Genomic DNA, 21,349 nt, shown 5'->3' on the forward strand with positions numbered 1-21,349 from the left:
TCTCCATCTCAGAAGTGTTTAATAATTAATTCACCCCTTGATCCCCAAAATTGTGGACTTGCACATCTCATTTAGTCTTCCTTCCTTCTGGAATCTACAGTCTTTTAAAACTCAAACTTAAGTACCAGTATATTTCCAAGCCCATGAACATTGATCTTCTACAGCATGCTGCATGACCCAATACGTGGTAAAAAATTGATTGTTGATCCCTCTTATTTTAAATTTAACCTGGTGTGCAACCATTCAGGAATGTCCCGCATAGGGAACAAACAGGTGCGTACAAAACAACATTCCTTTTAAGGTGCGTGCATGCATGGCCGTGTGTCCATTTTAAAGGAACCATGCAGTGCAACAAGGAGACTGCACACAGCAAACAGAAATTAGAGGGAACATTGCTTGTTTGCTTTGAACAGCTTATTTATGTGGTGCCTTTCACATCAAACGTCCCAAAGTGCCTCACAGAAGCATTCTAAAACAAAATATGACACAGCCACACAAGGAGAAATAGTAAATCCTTGTTTAACGTTTTGCTTTAATGTTGCAAGTTAATGGGGCCTGTAATCTTATTGACTGTCACGAGATTTGTTTTAACATAGTTTCCCGCGTGACTGGTGGCGTTTTGGAGTGACCTAGCGGCCTCCCCTTCCGAGTTCTGGCTTTCCCTCTCCCCGAACCTCCCACTCCCTGCTTCCTTTTCCTGGACCTGCATTCCTGTTGAAGATCCCGATCCAATCCGAAGCTGGAGCTCTGATGTTGTGGAAGTGCAAGTTCAGATGGTGCAGAAGTGCTGAGCTGGGGCTGCTACAATCAATTTTTAAAAAATAATCGTCGAAGCTGCTCCCACCTTGCTGCTCTTCTCGCGAGTCCTTGCTCGGAGCGGGGGTTCAGGAGAGGAAGTGGAAAGCAGGAGCAATTTTAAAAAAAACATGGATTGCAGTAGCCCCAACTTGGCACTTCTGCACCATCAGGACTCGCACTTCCACAACACTGGAGCGCCGGCTTTGGATCAGACCTGGATCTTCAACAGGAATGCAGGTCCACGAGAGGGAAGCGACAAGAGGGTGAGTCAGGGAGTGGGAGTTTCGGCAGTAGGGGAGGGGCCACGGCCTGGAGGTCAAGGAGGAGGAGTGGAAGGGCCAGAGGTTGGGAGGGGGAGGATCTGTAGCGGCTTGGAAGTTAGATTTTTCTTTTATATTTTTAAACTTACTTTATAAGTTATTTCATTTATCGATGTGGCAGTTTAACAATGTAAAACATTTTAACTTAGCAGGTATAATATTTTAATATATGAACATATGAACAAGGAGCAGGAGTAGGCCATTCGGCCCCTTGAGCCTGCTCTGCCATTTAATAAGATCATGGCTGATCTGATAGTAACTTCAAATCTGCATTCCACCTACCCCTGATAACCTATCACTCCCTTGCTTACCAAGAATCTATCTACCTCTGCCTTAAAAATATTCAAAGACTCTGCTTCTACTACCCTTTCAGGAAGAGTTCCTCATGACCCTCTGAGGAAAAACTTTTGCTTCATCTCCATTTTAAATAGGCGATACCTTATTTTTAAACCATGACACTTAGCTTTAGATCCTCCCACAAGAGAAAACATCCTCTCCCTGTCAAGATCCCTCAGGATCTTATACGTTTCAATCAAGTCACCTCTTACTCTGCTAAACTCCAGTGTATGCACGTCAAGCCTGTCCAACCTTTTCTCAAAAGGCAACTGCCCATTCCAGGTATTAATCTGGTAAATCTTTTCTGAACTGCTTCCAAATGCATTTACATCCTTCCTTAAATAAGGTAACCAATACTGTACACTACTCCAGATGTGGTCTCACTAGTGCTCAGTATAACTGAAGCATAACCTCCCTACTTTTGTATTCAATTCCTGTTGCAATAAATGATATTCTATTAGCTTTCCTAATTACTTGCCATACCTGCATTCAAGCCTTTTGCAATTCATGCACTAAGAAACCCAGATCCCTCTGCATTTCAGAGCCCTGCGATCTCTCACCATATAGATAATAAGCTTCTCTTTTATTCTTCCTGCCAAAATGAACAATTTCACATTTTCCCACATTATACTCAATTTGCCAGATCTTTGCCCACTCACATATCCTATCAATATCTTTTTGTAGCCTCCTTTTGTCCTTTTCACAACTTATTTTCCTTCCTATCTTTGTGTAGGGGATAACATATTGACATGGATAGAAGATTGGCTGGCTAACAAGAAGCAGACAGTAGGCATAAATTAGTCTTTTTTCAGGTTGTGTCATCTTTGTGTCATCAGCAAATTTGGCAATTATCTCATCTATCCTTTCATCTAAGTCATTTATATAAACTATAAACAGTTGAGGTAGATCCCAGCACTGATCCCTGTGGCACACCAGTTGTAACATCTTGCCAACCTGAAGAAGACTCATTTATGCCTACCCTCTGCTTCCTGTTAGCCAGCCAATCATCTTCCATGTCAATCTGTTATCCCCTATCCCATAAGCTTTTATTTTCTGCAATAGCCTTTGATGTAGCACTTTATCAAATGCCTTCTGGAAACTTAAGTACAGCACATCCACTGGTTCCCCTTTATCCGCAGCACATGTTACTTCCTCAAAGAACTCCAATAAGTTATTTAAACATGATTTCTCTTTCACAAAACGATGTTGACTCTGCCTAATTACCTGGAACTTATAGCTTCTTTAATAATAGCTTCTAACATTTTCCCTATGACAGGTGTTAAGCTAACTGGCCTGTAGTTCCCTGCTTTCTGTCTCTCCCTTTTTGAATAATGGAGTTACATTTGCTATCTTCCAATCTAATGGGACCTTCCCTGAATCTGGGGAGTTTTGGAAAATTAAAACCAATGCATCAACTATCTCACTAGCCACTTCTTTTAACGCCCTAGGATGAAATCCATCAAGACATGGGCACTTTTCAGACCACAGTTCCAACAATTTACTCAGTATCACTTGTCGGGTGATTGTAATTCTCCTGAGTTCCTCCCTCCCTTTCATATCCTGATTTGTAGCTGCTACTGGGATGTTACTTGTGTCCTCTATAGTGAAGACTGATGCAAAATACCTGTTCAATTCTTCTGCCATTTCCTGGTTTTTCATCATCAATTCTCCAGACTCACTTTCTATAGGACCAGCGCTCACTTTGTTAACTTGTTTCTTTTCAAAGTATTTATAGAAACCCTTTCTATCTGTTTTTATATTCCTGGCTCGCTTTCTCCCATACTTTAATTTTTCCCCCCTCATTAATCTTTTTGTCATTCTTCGTTGTTCCTTATATTCTGTCCAATCTTCTGACCTTCCACCTATTTTTGCACAATTATATGCTTTTTCTTTAAGTTTGATACAATATTTAACCTTTCTAGTTAACCGCACATGGTGTGTCCATCCCTTGGACTTTTTCTTACTTGTTGGAATGTATCTATTTTTTGTATTCTGAAATAAGCCCTTAAATGTTTGCCACTGCATCTCTGTTCTCTATCCCTTAACCCAGTTTGCCAATGCACTTTAGCCAGCTCAGCTTTCATGCCCTCATAGTTGCCCTTATTTAAGTTTAAAAATATAGTCTCAGACCCAGTCCTCTCTCCCTCAAACTGAATGTAAAATTCAATCATATTATGGTTGCTTCTACCTAGGGGCGCCGTCACTATGAGATAATTAATTAATCCCGTCTCATTGCACAATACCAGGTCTAGTATAGCCTGCTCTCTGGTTGGCTCCAGAACATGCTGTTCTAAAAAGCTATCCCGGAAGCATTCTATGAACTCCTCATCTAGGCTATCTTTGCCCACCTGACTTTTCCCGTCTATATGTAGATTAAAACCTCCCACGATTATTGCAGTGCCTTTCTGACAAGCTCCTGTTATTTATTCCTTAATGCTGCACCCTACCATGTAGTTACTATTAAGGGGCCTGTACACAACTCCCACAAGTTATTTCTTGCCTTTACCAATTCTCATCTCTACCCAAACCGTTTCCACATCCTGGTTTCCCAAACTTAGGTCATCCCTCTCTATTGTGCCAGTACCATCATTAACTAACAGAGCCACCCCTCCACCTTTTCCTTGCCTCCTGTCCTTCCTAAATGTTCTATACCCTTTAATATTGAGGTCCCAATGCATGTTCTCCTGCAGCCACATCTCTGTAATAGCTATCAAATTGTACTTAATTTATTTTTATATGCGCTCTCAGTTCATCCGTTTTGTTTCAAATGCTTTGTGCATTCAGATGCAGAGCCTTTAGTTTCATCCTTTTATTCTTTTTAGAACCTCTAGCCTCAGTTGTTGACTTACTGTTAGATTTGTACCCTCTATCCCTTCCTGTCGCAGTCTGTTTTTCATTTCCCATAATACCACCTTTCTTTTTTGCCTTGTCTCTGCTCTTTTGATTTGCCACATCTTCCCAAATCTGATCCCTTGCCCCCACTACTTAGTTTAAAACCCCCTCTACTTCCCTAGTTATATGGCTTGCAAGGACACCGGTCCCAGCATGGTTCAGGTGTAGACCGTCCCAGTGGTACAGATCCCACTTTGTCCAATACTGATGCCAGTGCCCACGAGCTGGAATCCGCTTCTCCCACACCAGTCTTTGAGTCACGTATTCATCTCCCTAGTGTGATTTGTCCTATGCCAATTTGCACGTGGTTTAGGTGGTAATCCAGAGATTATTACCTTTGAGGTTCTGCTTCTTAATTTGGTACCAAGCTCCTCATACTATGCAGAACCTCTTCCTTTGTTCTGCCTATGCCTTTGGTACCAACATGCACCATGACGATTGGGCCCTTCCCCTCCCACTGCAAGTTCCTCTTTTCACGAGCAGATGTCCTGAACCCTGGCACCAGGAAGGCAACACAACCGCCTGGACTCGCGCTCTTTGCTGCAGAGAACGGCGTCAACCCCTCTGACTACGCTGTCCCCTACTACCACTACATTCCTTGTAACTCCCCCCACTTTAATAGCTTCCTGTATCACGGTGGCATGGCCAGTCAGCCCATCCACCCTGCAGCCCCCTCTCATCCAAACAAGCTGAAAAAACCTCAAACATGTTGGGTAATTGCAAGGGCGCAGTTTCCTGCACTCCTCCCCTCTGGGTCCATCGCAGCCGCACCCTCCTTCCCTGACCATTGACCAAATCAGAAGACCTATGCCAAAGCGTGTGACCGCCTCCTAGAATAAAGTGTCCAGGTAACGTTCCCCCTCCTTGATGTGCTGCAGTGTGGTGTCTGCAGCTCCGCCTCCAGCTCAATAACTTTGAGCTGAAGTTCCTGCAGCTGCAAACACTTAGTGCAGATCTGTTTGCCCTGGATCAGGAAGGACCTACAGAACCTAACTACAGTTCTAACTTTGATTTATATGGGAACCAGTGTTTCAGTTAGTTGTTTCACTTGGTTGTGATTTTCAAGAATGCAATATCAAGTTCAAGTGAGGACTTACTGTATTAGATCAGATGACCAAAAGTTTGGTCAAAGAGGTAGGTTTTAAGAGCTGTTTTAAAGGAAGAAAACATGGCAGAGAGGTGTGGAGAGGAAATTCCAGAGCTTAGGGACCTTGGCAAATGAAGTAATAACCCCCAATAGTGAAGCATTTTAAATCAGAGATGTTCAAGAGGCCAGATTTGGATGAGCACAGTTAGCTCGGAGGGTTGTGGAGCTGGGGAAGATGCTAGAGATAGGGAGGGTCAAGGCCATGGAGGGATTTGAAAACAAGGATAAGACCGGAAAGTAATGTAGCCAGTAAGCACACGGGTGATAGGTGACTTAGTGTGAATAAAGACACGGGTAGCAAAAGTTTGGATGACCTCTAGTTTACAAAGAGTAGCATGTGGGAGATCAGTCGGGAGTGTATTGGGATAGTTGAGTCAAGAGGTAACCAAGGCATAATTAAGGGTTTTAGCAGCAATTGAGCTGAGATTGGATAAAGTTGGCTGATGTTACAGTGGTGGAAAAAGGCAGCCTTAGTGATGCATGACTCAAATGGAAGCTCACCTAGGGGTCAAACATGACACCGAGGTTGGGAACACCCCATAGCCTCTCATTTGCATAAAATGTAGTTGGGACAGTGATTATACTCATTTAAATAATGTGTTCCCATTCAGTCCAAGCGGAAAATGCCGTACTCTTTGTATCCTGCGCTTTTTATTGAACAGATGTAAAATTTAGAGATAGGATGATAGCTTTAGCTCTAAAATAATTTGGGCAACTTTTCATTGAGTTGTGTAGCTCTTATTTTCTAGCAATGTAAGTAGGAAGTCTGCATTGATTTTGGGATATCCCATTTAGTTCAACAGAGATTATTTAATTCCATAATCTGGCTAATTTAATAATAGAGGAATCTTAATTACTTGACTATAACAAATTTGCGTCAGCCTTCTATATGTTCACTGTTGCAGTGGTATTGATGTGCCTTATCAAATTATTATGGTAAGCGACACTCACTTGCATAAGTGAGGTAATTGATTTCCTTTGAAGAGGATGGGGCTTATACCTATTTTCTGGTATTTCTCAACATTATACCTCCTCAAAAGCACTTGTAGCTATCCCTTTTAGTAACAAATTTGACTGCCCTTGTTGTCTTGTTACAAAATGCCCTTCTGTTAACCTGTGTCTATCTGCCTCTATTTTTTTATCTCCTGTTATTTGCAGACGAGTATCGAAAGACATTCCAATATAATGGAGGTGAAGTGTATTTTGATTATTGAGATAAACTATTTGATTGATTATAGTATAGTCTCTAAGAAAATAACTTTCTATACAGTGTATTAACTGCTTGTTGTTCAGTTATTTTATATAAAAAAACAAGAATACATACATAGCTTAAGAAGTCCAACATTAAGACCAATTCTCTTTTTTCCCAAATCCTTTCTGTAGAACATGGTAGATAATTTAAATTGGTAGCCGATTCTGATTTCCTAGCAACAAAGCTCTCTATTTCTGCTGTGGCAAGGTCAGCAGGTATTGTACGAGATCATTTGCAAGCTGGTATGCTGATTGATGTTACATTCATAGATACTACATGCATCAGGACACATGAAAGAGAGTGCAATGTTAATTTTAAAGTTGATAACTATAGAGAGATCAGTGTTACGGAAGCTGCAGTTGGGATCAGTGAAGTTAAATGTATGTTACCACTACCGCTTCCTTTGTGGCTGGTGTTGCCAGAGCATTTTGAAATGCTGTCAGTGCTGTATACCTGGAGCTGCCTAGCTGACGCTTCTGGCAGTGGTGGAACAAGAAAGATGTAGGAGGGAGAGGTTGCACAAACTAGGGTTGTATTTCCTGGAATTTACAACGTTAAGGGGTGATTTGATTGAAGTTTTCAAGGCATTAAGGGAGCTGAAAGGGTAGATAGAAACTATTTCCACTGGTTGGCGAATTGAGGACCAGGTGGCATAATCTGAAAATTAGACTCAGACTTGCAGGAGTGAAATTAGGAAAAACTTTACTGCAAAGGGTGGTAGAAGTTTGGAATACTCCCACAAAAAGAAATTGATGCTAGATCATTTGTAAATTCAAAATGAGATTGGCGGATTTTTGTTATCCAAAAGTATTAAGAGACATGGGGCAAAGATAGGTATTTAGTTTTAGGTCGCATACCAGCTATGATCTCATTGAAAAATAGAACATATCAGGAGCTAAGTTGCCTACTCCTGTTCCCATGTTCCCAAGGATGAATAATGGGTAAAACAAAAAACCAACAATCCCAACTCCCTCTACTGTTGTACATAATCCAAACTTGGATAGAGTTTAAAAATGTTGTTTCAGGATTTTCCTTTCCATGTCATTTTATCATTTCCCTATTTTAAATGATGGGCAATTAATCAGAACAAGTGGGTGGGTGCAGAACATTTTTACATTTTAAAGTTTTGGAGCAAAGTAGTTTTTTTTTTCTTTTGTAGGTATGTCCTCATGAGCAGCTCTAATTATGAGACATATGCGTTATTTGGATCCAAGCATGAAACAAGGTGTAGATCTTTGTTTTTGTTGGTGAAGCAGCATTACAGATCTCTGCCACCTACCAACTCACTGTCCCAGTCATCCCTCTTTATACTCTTTTGAGCATCTGTGAAATTAACCAGACTAATGAATCATATTAACTGAGTTAACCAGATTGACAGCCCCTTAAAGGGGCACTGTAACAAAAGAATAAGGACTTAAAGGAAACTTAACAAACTAAAGCAAAATGTTGTTTTGGGGGCTAAACAAATGTTTATTGGTACCTACCTTATTTAGGCAATTGTTTTTAAACCATTACCAGCTGTGGTGGGACTTGAACTCTCATCAGCATTTGAGGTATTCCAGGCCTCTGCATCATTAGCCCAACAGCAATATCACAATCACAGCAAAAACAGAAAATGCTGGAAACATTCAGCAGATCTGACAGCATCTGCGGAGAGAGAAACAGAGTTGACGTTTCGAGTCCGTATGACCCTTCTTCAGAGCATTATCACGATGCTATCACATCCTGTGCCATCCCTCTTTATAAGTGCTCTCATTCCTTAATCAAAGAATGCCTATCACATGTATATCTTCAACAACATAACCAACCAACCAACCATGGGCAGATGTGGCCAAAGTATACCAAAACCAGTTTCTGCCCTTGTGTGTCAATCATTCTTTCTCTGTTCCCTCCCCCCTTTCTCTCTCTTTCTCTGCATATAAACTGGCACACAGCTAGCTAATTTTCTTTTCAGAAGCAATTCATTATCTTACTCTTTTTCTTTGTGTTTATCTGTGGTTCTGTGTCACTGGCTAAATTTGTCTCTCTAACTCCCTCTGTCAATGTGTCTGTGCTTTTCCCCCATTCCACCCTTGTGTGTCTGAACTTCTCTCCTTTCGTCTGAACATTTTTATTTCCAAGTGTCTAAGCAAATCTTTCTGTCTTTGAACTCCTTTTCTTCAGGAATGTGAACACATCTGGTCCTTATTTGAACTTCTATCTCTCCCTGCCTAAACTTCTCTCTCAAATAATTTTGTGATGAAGACTATATTTTTTGCTAGTAATCTTTCCATAGCATCTATATTATAATTTCAGTGATCATTTTTTAAAATGCAATCTGAAAGCCCAGGATTGGTGGAGGAAACAGTGGAAGGCATTGTAAACATTAAACAACTGTGGTCCAAAGTTGGTAAACCAGCCAAGATGATCAGAAGTGGCTGAAGATGGAGGCTGCCTTTATCCATGGAGGATCAGGCCAAGGAGCCATAGTGCACAAGGAAGCTTGCAGACTGCTAGTTTCCTTAGCGGCTTTAGTTCTGTTCTCCTGCCAAATGTAGATATTTTCTTCTTCTGTGTTGCCGGCTGATATGTAAATGACGACTGGTTCTATCATCTAGCCCAATCAGTTGCTTTAATAATGACCTTCCTTCCTTCCATTAGAAGGTTAAAAGTCAGGATGTTCACCGACATTTGCACAGTCTTCAGTTCCTTTCACAACTCAGATAATGAAAGAAATCTGTGCCATCATGCAGCTTGGCCTGGACAACATTCAGATTGGTTTGATTAGCAGGAAGAATAATTTGCACTACACAAGTGCCAGGCAGTGACCAGCTCTAACAGGAAGAGAATCTGATCCTCGCCCCATGACATTCAATGGCATTACCATCAGTGAATCTCTCATCAACATTTTGGGGTCACCATTGACTAGAAACTTAACTCAACCAGCCACATGAGCAGATGAAAGACTGGGAACACTGCAGCAAATAACTCACTTCCTAATTCCCAAAGCCTTTACGCCATCTACAAGGCACACATCAGGAGTATGATGGAATACTCCCTACTAGTATGGATGGGTACAGTTCCTCCAACACTCAAGAAGCTTGATAGCATCCAGGACAAAGTACTCTGCCTGATTAGTACCCCATACACCAACTTAGGCATTTACTCCCTCCACCACGAGCGCACCGTGATAGCAGTGTATTTGGTCTACAAGATGCACAGCAACAACACCCCCAAGGCCCCTTTGACAGCACCTTTGAAACCCCTGACTTCTACCACCTAAAAGAACAAGGGCAGCAGGTGCATGGGCACACCCATCACCTGCAAGTTCCCGTTTGAATCATAAGTCATGCTGACTTGGAACTATATCACCATTTCTTTGTTGCTGGGTCAAAATCCTGGAACTCCCTCCCTAACAGCACTATGGGTATACCTACGCCCATGGACTGCAGCAGTTTAAGAAGGAGGCTCACAAACTCCACCTTGAGGACAATTAGGGATGGGCAATAAATACTGTCAATGACAGCTACATTCCATGGATGAATAAAAATAACCTGATGTATTCTGCAGGACTTCAGGCTTTGGCTTTGTTATTTGATGCTACCACCACAAAATCCTGATATTACATTCTCAAATTTGCACTAATTGATGACACAGAGAAGCAGGCATGACTTGAGCAACAATACCTCGCTATTATTTTTCTCGTTCATCTGCCATGTGTAAGTACTTAGTCTTTGTGCAGTGCCTCCACAATGATGCTGCCTTGCATTATAGCCTTGGTTCTAGTAGTGACGAGCGTTGATTTTCACTGAAGTTCAAGTATTAGACAACAGGATAAATGGTCTAACCATGGCTAACAAAAGAAATTAAGGATAGTATTAGATCCAAAGTGGAGTCATATAAAGTTCCTAGAAAAAGTAGCAAGCCTGAAGATTGGGAGCAGTTTAGAATTCAGCAAAGGAGGACCAAGAGATTGATTAAGAGGGGAAAAATAGAGACTAAACCGAAAAATGCTGGAAAAACTTCAGAGCTGTGAAGAAGGGTCATATGGACTCGAAACGTTAACTCTGTTTCTCTCTTCAAATATGCTGTTAGACTCTGCTGAGTTTTTCCAGCAGTTCCTGTTTTTGTTTCAGATTTCTAGCATCCGCAGTATTTTGCTTTTATCTTGGGGGTAAAACAGAATGAGAGTAAACTTGCAAGGAATGTAAAAAAGGCTGTAAAAGCTTCTATAAGTATGTAAATAGAAAAAGATTAATGAAGTCAAATGTGGGTCCCTTACAGTCCAAAACAAGAGAATTTATAATACAGAACAAGGATATGGCAGAGCAGTTAAACAACTACTTTAGTTCTGTCTTCATGGAGGAAGACACAGATAACTTCCCAGAAATACTAGGGAACCAAAGGTCCAGTGAGAAGGAGGAATTGAAAGAAATTAGTGTTACTAAAAAAAGTGCTGGTGAAATTAAAGGGACTGAAAGTCGATAAATCCCCAGGGCCTGATAATCTACACCCCAGGGCACTAAAGGAGGTGGCCATGGAAATAGTGGATGTGTTGGTTCTCATCTTCCAAAATTCTGTAGATTCTGTAACAGTCCCGGCAGATTGGAGGGTGGCAAATGTAACCCCACTATTTAAAAAAGGAGGGAGGGAAAAAGCAGGGAATTATAGACCGGATAGCCTAACATCACAGAATCACAGAATCTCTCAGTGCAGAAGAGGCCCTTTGGCCCATCGCGTCTGCACCGACATCTGAGAAACACCTGACCTACCTACCTAGTCCCATTTACCAGCACTTGGCCCATAGCCTTGAATGTTATGACGTGCCAAGTGCTCATCCAGGTACTTCTTAAAGGATGTGAGGCAACCCGTCTCCACCACCCTCCCAGGCAGCGCATTCCAGACCATCACCGCCCTCTGGGTAAAAAAGTTTTTCCTCACATCCCCCCCCAAACCTCCTACCCCTCACATTGAACTTATGTCCCCTTGTGACTGACCCTTCAACTAAGGGGAACAGCTGCCCCCTATCCATCCTGTCCATGCCCCTCATAATCTTGTACACCTCGATCAGGTGGCCTGTCAGTCTTCTGTGCTCCAATGAAAACAACCCAAGTCTATCCAACCTCTCTTCGCAACTTAAATGTTTAACCCCAGGCAACATCCTGGTGAATCTCCTTTGCACCCCCTCCAGTGTAATCACATCCTTCCTATAATGTGACGACCAGAACTGCACACAGTACTCCAGCTGTGGCTTCACCGAGGTCCAACATGACCTCCCTACTTTTGTAATCTATGCCTTGAATGATAAAGGCAAGTGTCCCATATGCCTTTTTCACCACCCCACTAACATACCTCTCCGCCTTCAGAGATCTATGGACACACACGCCAAGGTCCCTTTGTTCCTCAGAACTTCCTAGTGTCATGCCGTTTATTGAATACTTCCTTGTCAAATTACTCCTTACAAACTATCACCTCACACTTTTCAAGGTTAAATTCCATCTGCCACTTATCTGCCTATTTGACCATCCCGTCTATATCTTCCTGTAGCCCAAGACACTCAACCTCAGTGTTAACCACCCAGCCAATCTTTGTGTCATCCGCAAACTTACTAATCCTACCTCCCACATAGTCATCTATGTAATTTATATAAATGATAAATAATAGAGGACCCAACACCGATCCCTGTGGTACGCCACTGGACACTTGCTTCCAGTGACTAAAGCATCCTTCTGTCATCACCCTCTGTCTCCTACAACTAAGCCAATTTTGAATCCACTTTATCAAATTACCCTGTATCCCATGTGCATTTGCCTTCTTTATAAGTCTCCCATGTGGGGCCTTGTCAAAGGCTTTGCTGAAATCCATATAAACTACTTCAACTGCACTACCCTCATCTACACACCTGGTCATTACCTTAAAAAATTCAATCAAATTTGTTAGACTTGACCTCCCTCTGACAAAGCCATGCTGACTATCCCTGATCAAACCTTGCCTCTCCTAGTGGAGATAGATTCTCTCCTTCAGAATTTTCTCCAATAGTTTCCCCACCACTGACATGAGATTCACTGGCCTGCAATTCCCTGGCTTATCTTACAGCCCTTCTTAAATAACAGAACCACATTAGCTGTTCTCCAGTCTTCTGGCACCTCCCCCGTGGCCAGAGAGGAATTAAAAATTTGGGTTAGAGCCTCTGCGATATCCTCCCTTGCCTCCCTCAGCAGTCTGGGATACGAATCATCCGGACCTGTAGATTTGTCCACTTTTAAGCCTGCCAACACCTCCAATACTCCCTATATCAATTTGCTCAAGAACCTCACAGTCTCTCTCCCCAAGTTCGATACCTTCATCCTCATTCTCTTGGGTGAAGGCAGATGAGAAGCATTTGTTCAACACTCTAGCGATGTCCTCTGTCTCCACCCGTAGATTGCCCCCTTGGCCCCTAATGGGCCTTACTCTTTCCCTGGTTATCCTCTTCCCATTGATATACTTATGGAATATCTTTGGATTTTCCCTACTTTTACCAGGCAGAGCTTTCTCAAATCCCCTCTTTGCTCCTCTGATTGCTTTCTTAAGCTCCACCCTGCACTTTCTGTACTCCACTAAGGCCTTCGCAGATTTGCTTCCCTTGTACCTGCTAAAAGCCTCTCTTTTCTCCCTCATCGTATTCAGAATATCCCTGGTCATCCATGGTTCTCTGGGCTTGTTACTTCTTGCTATCACCCTAGAGGTAACATGTTGAGCCTGTACCGTCCCCATTTCCTTTTTGAGCACCCCCCACTGCACTTCTGTAGATTTCCCCACAAGTAGCTGTTCCCAGTCCACCTTGGCCAGATCCTGCCTTATTTTACTAAAATCCGCTTTCACCCAATCCAAAACATTTTTTTGCAACTTGTCTATTTCTTTGTCCATAACAAACTTAAATTGTACCATGTTGTGGTCGCTATCACTAAAATGCTCCCCCACCTGTCTGGCTTCATTCCCCAGAATTAGGTCCAGCACTGCGTCGTCCCTTGTTGGACCCTCTATATGTTGACCTAAAAAGTTCTCCTGTACACATTTCAAGAAATCCACTCCATCCAAGTCCTTAACACTATGTCTATCCCAATTAATGTTGGGAAAGTTGAAATCACCTAATATAATTACCCTATTGTTATTTTTTTTACACACCTCTGCGAATTGTGCACATATTTGCTCCTCAATTTCTCGCTGACTATCTGGGGGTCTATAATAAACACCTAACAATGTGGCTGCCCCTTTTTTATTTCTAAGCTCTACCCACAAAGCTTCATTCGATGCCCCCTCCAAGATATCATCCCTCCTTCCTGCAGTAACTGACTCCTTAATTAATAATGCAATGCTTCCTCCTCTTTTACCCCCTCCCCTGTCTCGCCTGAAGATTCTATATCCCGGAATGTTGAGCTGCCAATCCTGCTCCTCCCTCAACCACGTCTCAACGATGGTTACTATATCACATTTCCATGTGTCAATCCTTACCCTTAATACCCCTCGCATTAAAGTAGAGGCCATCGAGCCTTGCCCTACTCCCTTGAAGCTTAATGCAGCTCTACTCCCTCTGACTTGATTGTTTTACTGTATTATGATGAGTGGTAAGGAAAATGCTAGAGTCTATTATAAAGGATGTGATAACAAGACAATTAGAAAATATCAAAGGAATTCGACAAAGTCAACATGGATTTATGAAAGGGAAATCATGTTTGACAAACCTACTGGAGTTTTTTGAGGACGTAACTAGCAGAATAGGCAAGGGAGAACCAGTGGATGTTGTGTATTTGGATTTTCAGGAAGCTTTTGATAAAGTCCCACTTAAGAGGTTAGTGTGCAAAATTAAAGCACATGGGATTGAGAATTGGTTAGCAGACAGGAAATGGAGAGTAGGAATAAATGGGTCTTTTTTGGAATGGCAGGCGGTGACTAGTGGGGTACTGCAGGGATCTGTGCTTGGGCCCCAGCTATTCACAATGCATATCAATGATTTGGATGAGGGAAACCAAACATAATATTTCCAAGTTTGCTGACGAGACAAAACTAGGTGGGAATGTGCGTGGTGAAGAGGATGTTAAGACGCTTCAAGGTGATTTAGACAAATACATGGCAGATGTAGTATAACCTGGATTAGTGTGAAGTTATCCTCTTTGGTAGGAAAAACACAATGGCAGAGTATCATTTAAATGGTGATAGTTTGGGAAATGTTGATGTACAAAGGGACCTGGGTGTCCTTATACACCAATCACTGAAAGCAAGCATGCAGGTGCAGCAAGCTGTTAAGGCAAATGGTATGTTGGCTTTCATTGCAAGAGGGCTTGAGTACAGGAGCAAGGATGTCTTACTGCAGCTGTACAGGGTCTTGGTGAGACCATTGCTGGAGTATTGTGTGCAGTTTTGGTCTCCTTACCTAAGAAAGGATATAGTTACCATAGAGGGAGTGCGGCAAAGGTTCACCAGATTGATTCCTGGGATGGCAGGATTTTCGTATGAGGAGAGTTTGGGTTGATTAAGTCTATGTTCACTGGAGTTCAGAAGAATGAGAAGAGATCTCATTGAATCACATAAAATTCTAACAGGGCTGGACAGACTGGATGCAGGGATGATGTTTCCTCTGGCTGGGGTGTCTAGAACAAAGGGTCACAATCTCAGGATACAGGGTACGCCATTTAAGACTGAGATGAGGAGAAACTTCTTCACTCAGAAGGTGGTGAATCTATGGGATTCTCTACCACAGAGGGCTGTGGAAGCCAAGTCACTGAATATATTTAAGAAGGAAATAGATCTCTAGACTCTAAAGGCATCAAGGGGTATGGGAAGAGAGCGGGAGTTTGGCATTGTGATAGAGGATCAGCCATGATCATATTGAATGGCGGAGCAGGCTCAAAGGGCCGACTGATCTCCTTCTCCTTCTATTTTTCTATGTTTAGCAAGATTAAAGGGACATTATTAACATGGATATAAAGTTGGCTAAGGGACAGAGTAGATGTGAAAGGTTATTTTTGAGACAGGAGGGAGGGTATACAGTGGTGTTCCCTGGGATTCACTATGAGGACCACTTGTGATTTTGTGATATATATTAGTGATCAGACCTCGGGTGTGCAGGGCACAGTTTCGAAGTTCGCAAATGACATGAAGCTCAGAATTGTAGTAAGCAATGAGGAAGAGAGTTACAGATTTGATGAGGACATAGACTGACTGGTTAAATGGGCAGACATATGGCAGATGAAATTTATTACAGAGAAATGTAACATGACTTATTTTGGTGGGAAGAATATGAGGCAATATATGAACTAAATTGCATTGGTTTAAAGGTGTTGCAGGCACAGAAATACCTGGCGATTTATGTACACAAATTTTTGAAGATGACAAGAGAAATTGATAAGGCTGTTGATGGGATTCTTGGCTTTACTAATAGAAGAATAGAGTACAAACTAAGGAAGTTATGCCAAACCTTTATAGACCATTCATTAGGCCTAAGCTGGAGCCTTGTGTTCAATTTTGTGCACCACACTTCAGGAAACATACCTAGGCTTCGGTGAAGGCGCAAAAGAGATTCATAGTGCTATTAGGGAGGGAGTTCCAGGATTTTGACCCAGTGACAGTGAAGAAATGGTGATACAGTTCCAAGTCAGAATGACTTGTGATTTAGAAGGGAACTTGCAGGTGATGGGGTGTGCCCATGCACCTGCTGCTTTTGTTCTTTTAGTTGGTAGAGGTCATGGGTTTCAAAGGTGTTGTCGAAGGAACCTTGGGGAGTTGTTGCTGTGCATCTTGTTGACCAAATACACTGCTATCATGGTGCACTGGTGGTGGAGGAAGTAAATGCCAAAGTTGGTGTATGGGGTGCTAATCAGGTGGAGTGCTTTGTCCTGGATGGTGTCAGAAGACAATTATTGGAAATGTACCAGGAATGAGGGGCTTCAGATATGTGGAGTGACTGGAGAAGCTGGGGTTGTTCTCCTTGGAACAGAGAAGAATTTGGAGAGATTTAGTAGAGCTATTCAAAATTATGATGGGTTTTGATAGAGTAGATATGGGGGAAACTGTTTCCAGTGCCAGAAGGGTCAGTAACCAGAGGACGCAGGTTTAAGGTGATTTGTACTAGAACCAAAGGTTGCATTGTGAATTCTGTAAGTGTCGTGGAAGCAGACTCAATAGTAACATCCAAGAGAGAATTGGAGCAGTAATCAAAGGGCAAATAGTTTGTAGGGCTATTGGAAAAGAACTGGCAAAGGTACAATGGATAAAAAGGCCTCTTTCTGTCCTATATCATTCAATTGTTCTAAGTGAAAGTGACGGCCCTTGACATGAAGGCAACATTCAGCTAAGTGTGGCACCAAGGAACCCTCGTAATACTGAAGTCAGTAAGGATTAAGGGGAATCAAGTCGAGCACAAAGGAAGATAAATGTGATTGATGGAGACCAATCATCTCAGCTTCAGGACTTTCCTGCAGGGAGTTCCTTAAGGCAGTATCTTAGACTCAGCTATCTTTAGCTGCTCCTTAAATGGCCTTCCCTCCATCAAAAGGTCAGGAGTGGGGCCATTTAGTTCTATTTGTAATTCTTCGGAGATAATGAATAAGTGCATGCCTGCATGCAACAAAATGTAGACAACATTGAGGCTTGTCCTGAAAAGTGGCATGTAATGTTTGCACTATATAAGTGTTAATTGTATCAATTGAAGTTAAGTACACACGGGTGGAGGACATTGATTGGATGCTCTTGAGCACATATAAAGAGACGCTTACTGGCACGTGGAGTGAAGTCAGGGGGATGTTTCACTCTGTGGATAAATATATCCCAAGTAAAGACTGGCTTTGGATTCTTCCTTCATCAACTGGCTATCAAGAGTATAACAACAAGGACACTGAGCTGGTGCCTGGGAATGCCCTCTAAGTTCCCTTCCAAGTCACACGCCATCCTAATGTAGACCCATGCCATCATTCTTTTACTGCTGCTGAGAGAAAAAAAAAGTCCTTTGACTCTCTACCAAAGATGATTGTGGGAATGCCTTAACCAGTTGCCTGACTGCAGTTGTTGAAGAAGGCAGCTCACCACCTTCTCAAGGGAAACTTGGGAGGTGCAGTAAATGCTGGGCTTGCTAGCAATGCCATATCCTATGAATTGAGTTTTTGAAATATGCATCTTAGATCAGAATGATAATGTACAGAATCTTAGGCATGGGCTGATATCTTCACGTTTCATGGTACATTAACCAAACAACTTCATTAATTTTGTTGCCCTCACTCCCCTTCCCCACTCCCACCTGTTTCCCAGTGGCATGAATTGTTTTACTTTCTGAATTGTGTTCTCTTCATCTCTCCTAATATTCTTCTTGAGACTGATAACTGTTGAGGCTATTACGATTGTAGAATTGTGTTCCACAGTTGTTTGATCTTGATCCATCGGATTGTTTTGTGAAGGTCAGTAGTAGAAGACTGGAATATAAAAGAAGGATGAGCTATGTTTAATGTGTGGATCATTGCCAGTTGGAGTTATGAAATGTATATTTTGTCAATATTATTAGAAATTTGTAAGATTTTGTAAACTCTTGTTTACATGTTTGGTCTCTGGTAATGATAGATGGTATTATGCTCATAAATAGAGTACATGGATCTACTGCAGCTGTGACATGTAGCACCAAGTACAGCTGTAAATAATTTAAGTTCAACTTGACTTGAAATGAAGAAGCTTGTGCTAATAAAATATGCACTCATATATTTGTATTGCAGTATGATTTCAATAGTTAAGAAAGGTGCTGATTTCAGAAACATCAGTTAGTTTGGGAAACTAGATGAAAAAACCCCATGAGAGTATTTTATAAAATACTAGAAATTGACCCTTTTTGCTGGGGAGATTAATTTATTATATCATGTCGCATCCACAACCCTCCAGGGTGGAGAATTCCAAAGATTCATGACCCTTTGAGTGAAGTCATTTTTCCTTATCTCAGTCCTAAATGATAAGGCCCTTATCCTGAGACAGTGCCCCTGTGTTTTAGGTACTCCAACCAGCGGAAATAATTTCTCAGTATCTAGCAAATTCATTAATTTTGTTGTCCTCACTCCCCTCCCCCATGCTTGATACCCTTCATAGTCTTGTATGTTTCAATGAAATTGCTTCTCATTTTTCTAAACTCCATAGAATATAGGCCCAATTTACTCAGCCTCTCATCATAGGACAAACCCTTATCCCAGGGACCAATTTAGTGAACCTTCGCTGCACCGCAACCCAATGACTTGTGTATATACATTTCTTCCAACAATCTTCGCAAGTAAAAAAGCCACCAATTTGAAATGTATTTCGGTAAATTTCTGCACCATCATAAAATATTTATCAATGCTGGAGTCAGAATGGGGACAAAACAAACAAAAGCTTTGGGGGGGCGGTGGGGGTGTGTGGGAGGATGGGAAGGGGCGATGGATTCAAAGAAACAGGCCCTAAACTTCTGGTCCACGAAGATTTTCCAGACCTGATGTTACCACTCATTACTTCTGGGATCTCCTCATCCCGGCTGACACAGAAATGGGCAGCGCAGCATCCCCCCAGTGGGTAGAATCGGGAAGGAGAGGACTTGCCCCCAGTAGCTGCCGTATTCTGGTAAGTATTTTAAGGTCGGATTTTTTTAATGAATGAGTGTTGGTTGTTGGGTAAGTGGGTGAATGGGTGAGTGAGTAAATGGAGAGGCTGTTAGGTGGGTGAGTGGTTGGCTGGGTGGGGCGAGTAGTTGGGTCAGATGGGGGAAATAGTTGGGTCGTGTCATGGTGAGGGGGTAGACGGGTGGTGGGGGTGGGGGGAGGCGGGGTAATCGAGCCGAGTCGGAGGTGTGTTTGGATTGGGGGGTTAGACGGGTGGGCGGGGTGTAAGCGGGTGGTCGGAGGGAAAGTTGGGTGGGGTGACAGTGTGGTGGGGGATGTTCAGCTGTTAGACCAGGTTTTAAGCTATCTAAAATTTCCTGGGTAACTATTAAGGTAAGTTGCACTCAGCAAAGTAACTCAGAGTCGGAGACTTTCGTGGAGGGTCCCAGGCAGCATGGAGTTGCCCATCGGAAGTTTAAGCTTTCCGGGTGATTTCCATGTTATGTCTGCGTGTCAGGACTTTCGCAGGGTCCTGATGTGCATCTTCTGTTGTATGTGCAGTCTCTGACGATTGGCCATAGACATTTCATCCTGGGCTCTGATAAACAGCATTAAGCAAACAATTTAAAGATGCCACGTCCTTCTGAGCTACACACAAAAACAAGTGTATTCCAGTCTCCAACTTCAGTGACCAAATAACCAAATAAGTATGAAATGATTCAACAGCAGTGCAATTTTGTAATCTCAAAGTGACAACACCACCTGAGCAGAATCATTTTAGGTTGTAACCTTGCCGCTATTAAACAGAATATAATTTGGCTTGTAATGAATGCCGAAGCAAAGAGGGAATTATCAATCTGTTTAAGATGGTTATACTGTAGGTGGATTGCTGTACAGTTTTGGAAACTTTAATTCAAAAAGAATAAATGAGAAAATGTGCTACATAGGTTCACTTGAATGAAACCAGGGCTGAGGGATAAGATCACAACATTCCGTACTTCATCCATCTAGAAAGGTTTAAAGTTCCCCTAATTTACCAGAGATTATGGCATATAAATTGACCTGATGTATAACACGACCCAATTTTTCAGTGGCAAAAATTATGCTTAGGCCTATACTCGGCGTAAGGGTGGGTGGGGTGGGAATCAATATGCCTGTTTTTAAAAAAAAAATTAAAGCCCTCTCTTTAGTGTCCATGATCCATTAACTGTCATTGCACATACTGTGAAGTAAATCCTATTGTCAAGAGTAGACTTATGGTTCTTCCATGCAATGTCTCCAAGTGCTTGAATGTCATCCTTTTGAAAGGATTTGAGATACTGCATTAGTACCACAGCAATGGGATACATTCAGAGTTTTTTGTTGAGAACTTTTAGTAAATGATGCAGAATTAGTTAGATTTTGTTTACGGATGTAGAGCATTGGATCAGTTTTTTCGAAAACATAGAAACCTGATTTATTGTGGCCTTAATTACAGCTCCATGCAGTACAGAAAATATCTACAATGTTATGTGATTTTGTTTTTTCTCATGACTTGCTCATACCCCATTAATACGACAGGTAATTTTAGGCTCATTACTGAGGCAAACCCTTTCTTTTCCTTTATCACGAACAGTTTTAAATGCATAATTATGAAAATCAGAGAATTGAACAGCACGGAAGGCCATTTGACCCATTGTGCCTGTGCTGGTGCTTTGAAAGCAGTATTCAATGAAGAGTATAGGAGAGCATTCCAGGAGCGGGACCAGGCGTACCTAAAAATGAGGTGTCAGTCTGGTGAAGCTACAACACAGGGCTTACATGCTTGCCAAACAGCAGAAGCATGCGATAAACCGAGCTAAGCAATCCCAAAACCAATGGATGGAATCTAAACTCTGCAGTTCTGTTACATCCAGTGAATGGTAGTGGACAATTAAACAACAAACAGGAGGGGGAGGCTTCACAAGTATCCCCATGCTCAATGATGGGGGAGCACAGCACATCAGTGCAAAAGACAAAGCTGAAGCATTTGCAGCCATCTTTAGCCAGAAGTGCCAAGTGG

General features: G+C 42.1%; 1 protein-coding gene and 1 long non-coding RNA gene across 6 annotated transcripts in view; one reads left to right on the forward strand and one right to left on the reverse strand.

Annotated features, from left to right (window-relative positions):
* cdkal1 (CDK5 regulatory subunit associated protein 1-like 1) overlaps nt 1-21,349 on the forward strand; it is a 947,238-nt gene that overhangs the window by 173,859 nt on the left and 752,030 nt on the right. The window lies entirely within an intron of this gene.
* LOC144673616 (uncharacterized) lies at nt 8,275-18,232 on the reverse strand. The gene is made up of 3 exons (XR_013574393.1): nt 17,997-18,232; nt 10,411-10,577; nt 8,275-8,392 (listed from the first exon to the last, which is right to left on the reverse strand). It is a non-coding gene; the product is annotated as an uncharacterized LOC144673616 (long non-coding RNA).

Source organism: Cetorhinus maximus, chromosome 3, assembly GCF_964194155.1.
Source record: "Cetorhinus maximus chromosome 3, sCetMax3.hap1.1, whole genome shotgun sequence".
NCBI classification, from domain to species: domain Eukaryota; kingdom Metazoa; phylum Chordata; class Chondrichthyes; order Lamniformes; family Cetorhinidae; genus Cetorhinus; species Cetorhinus maximus.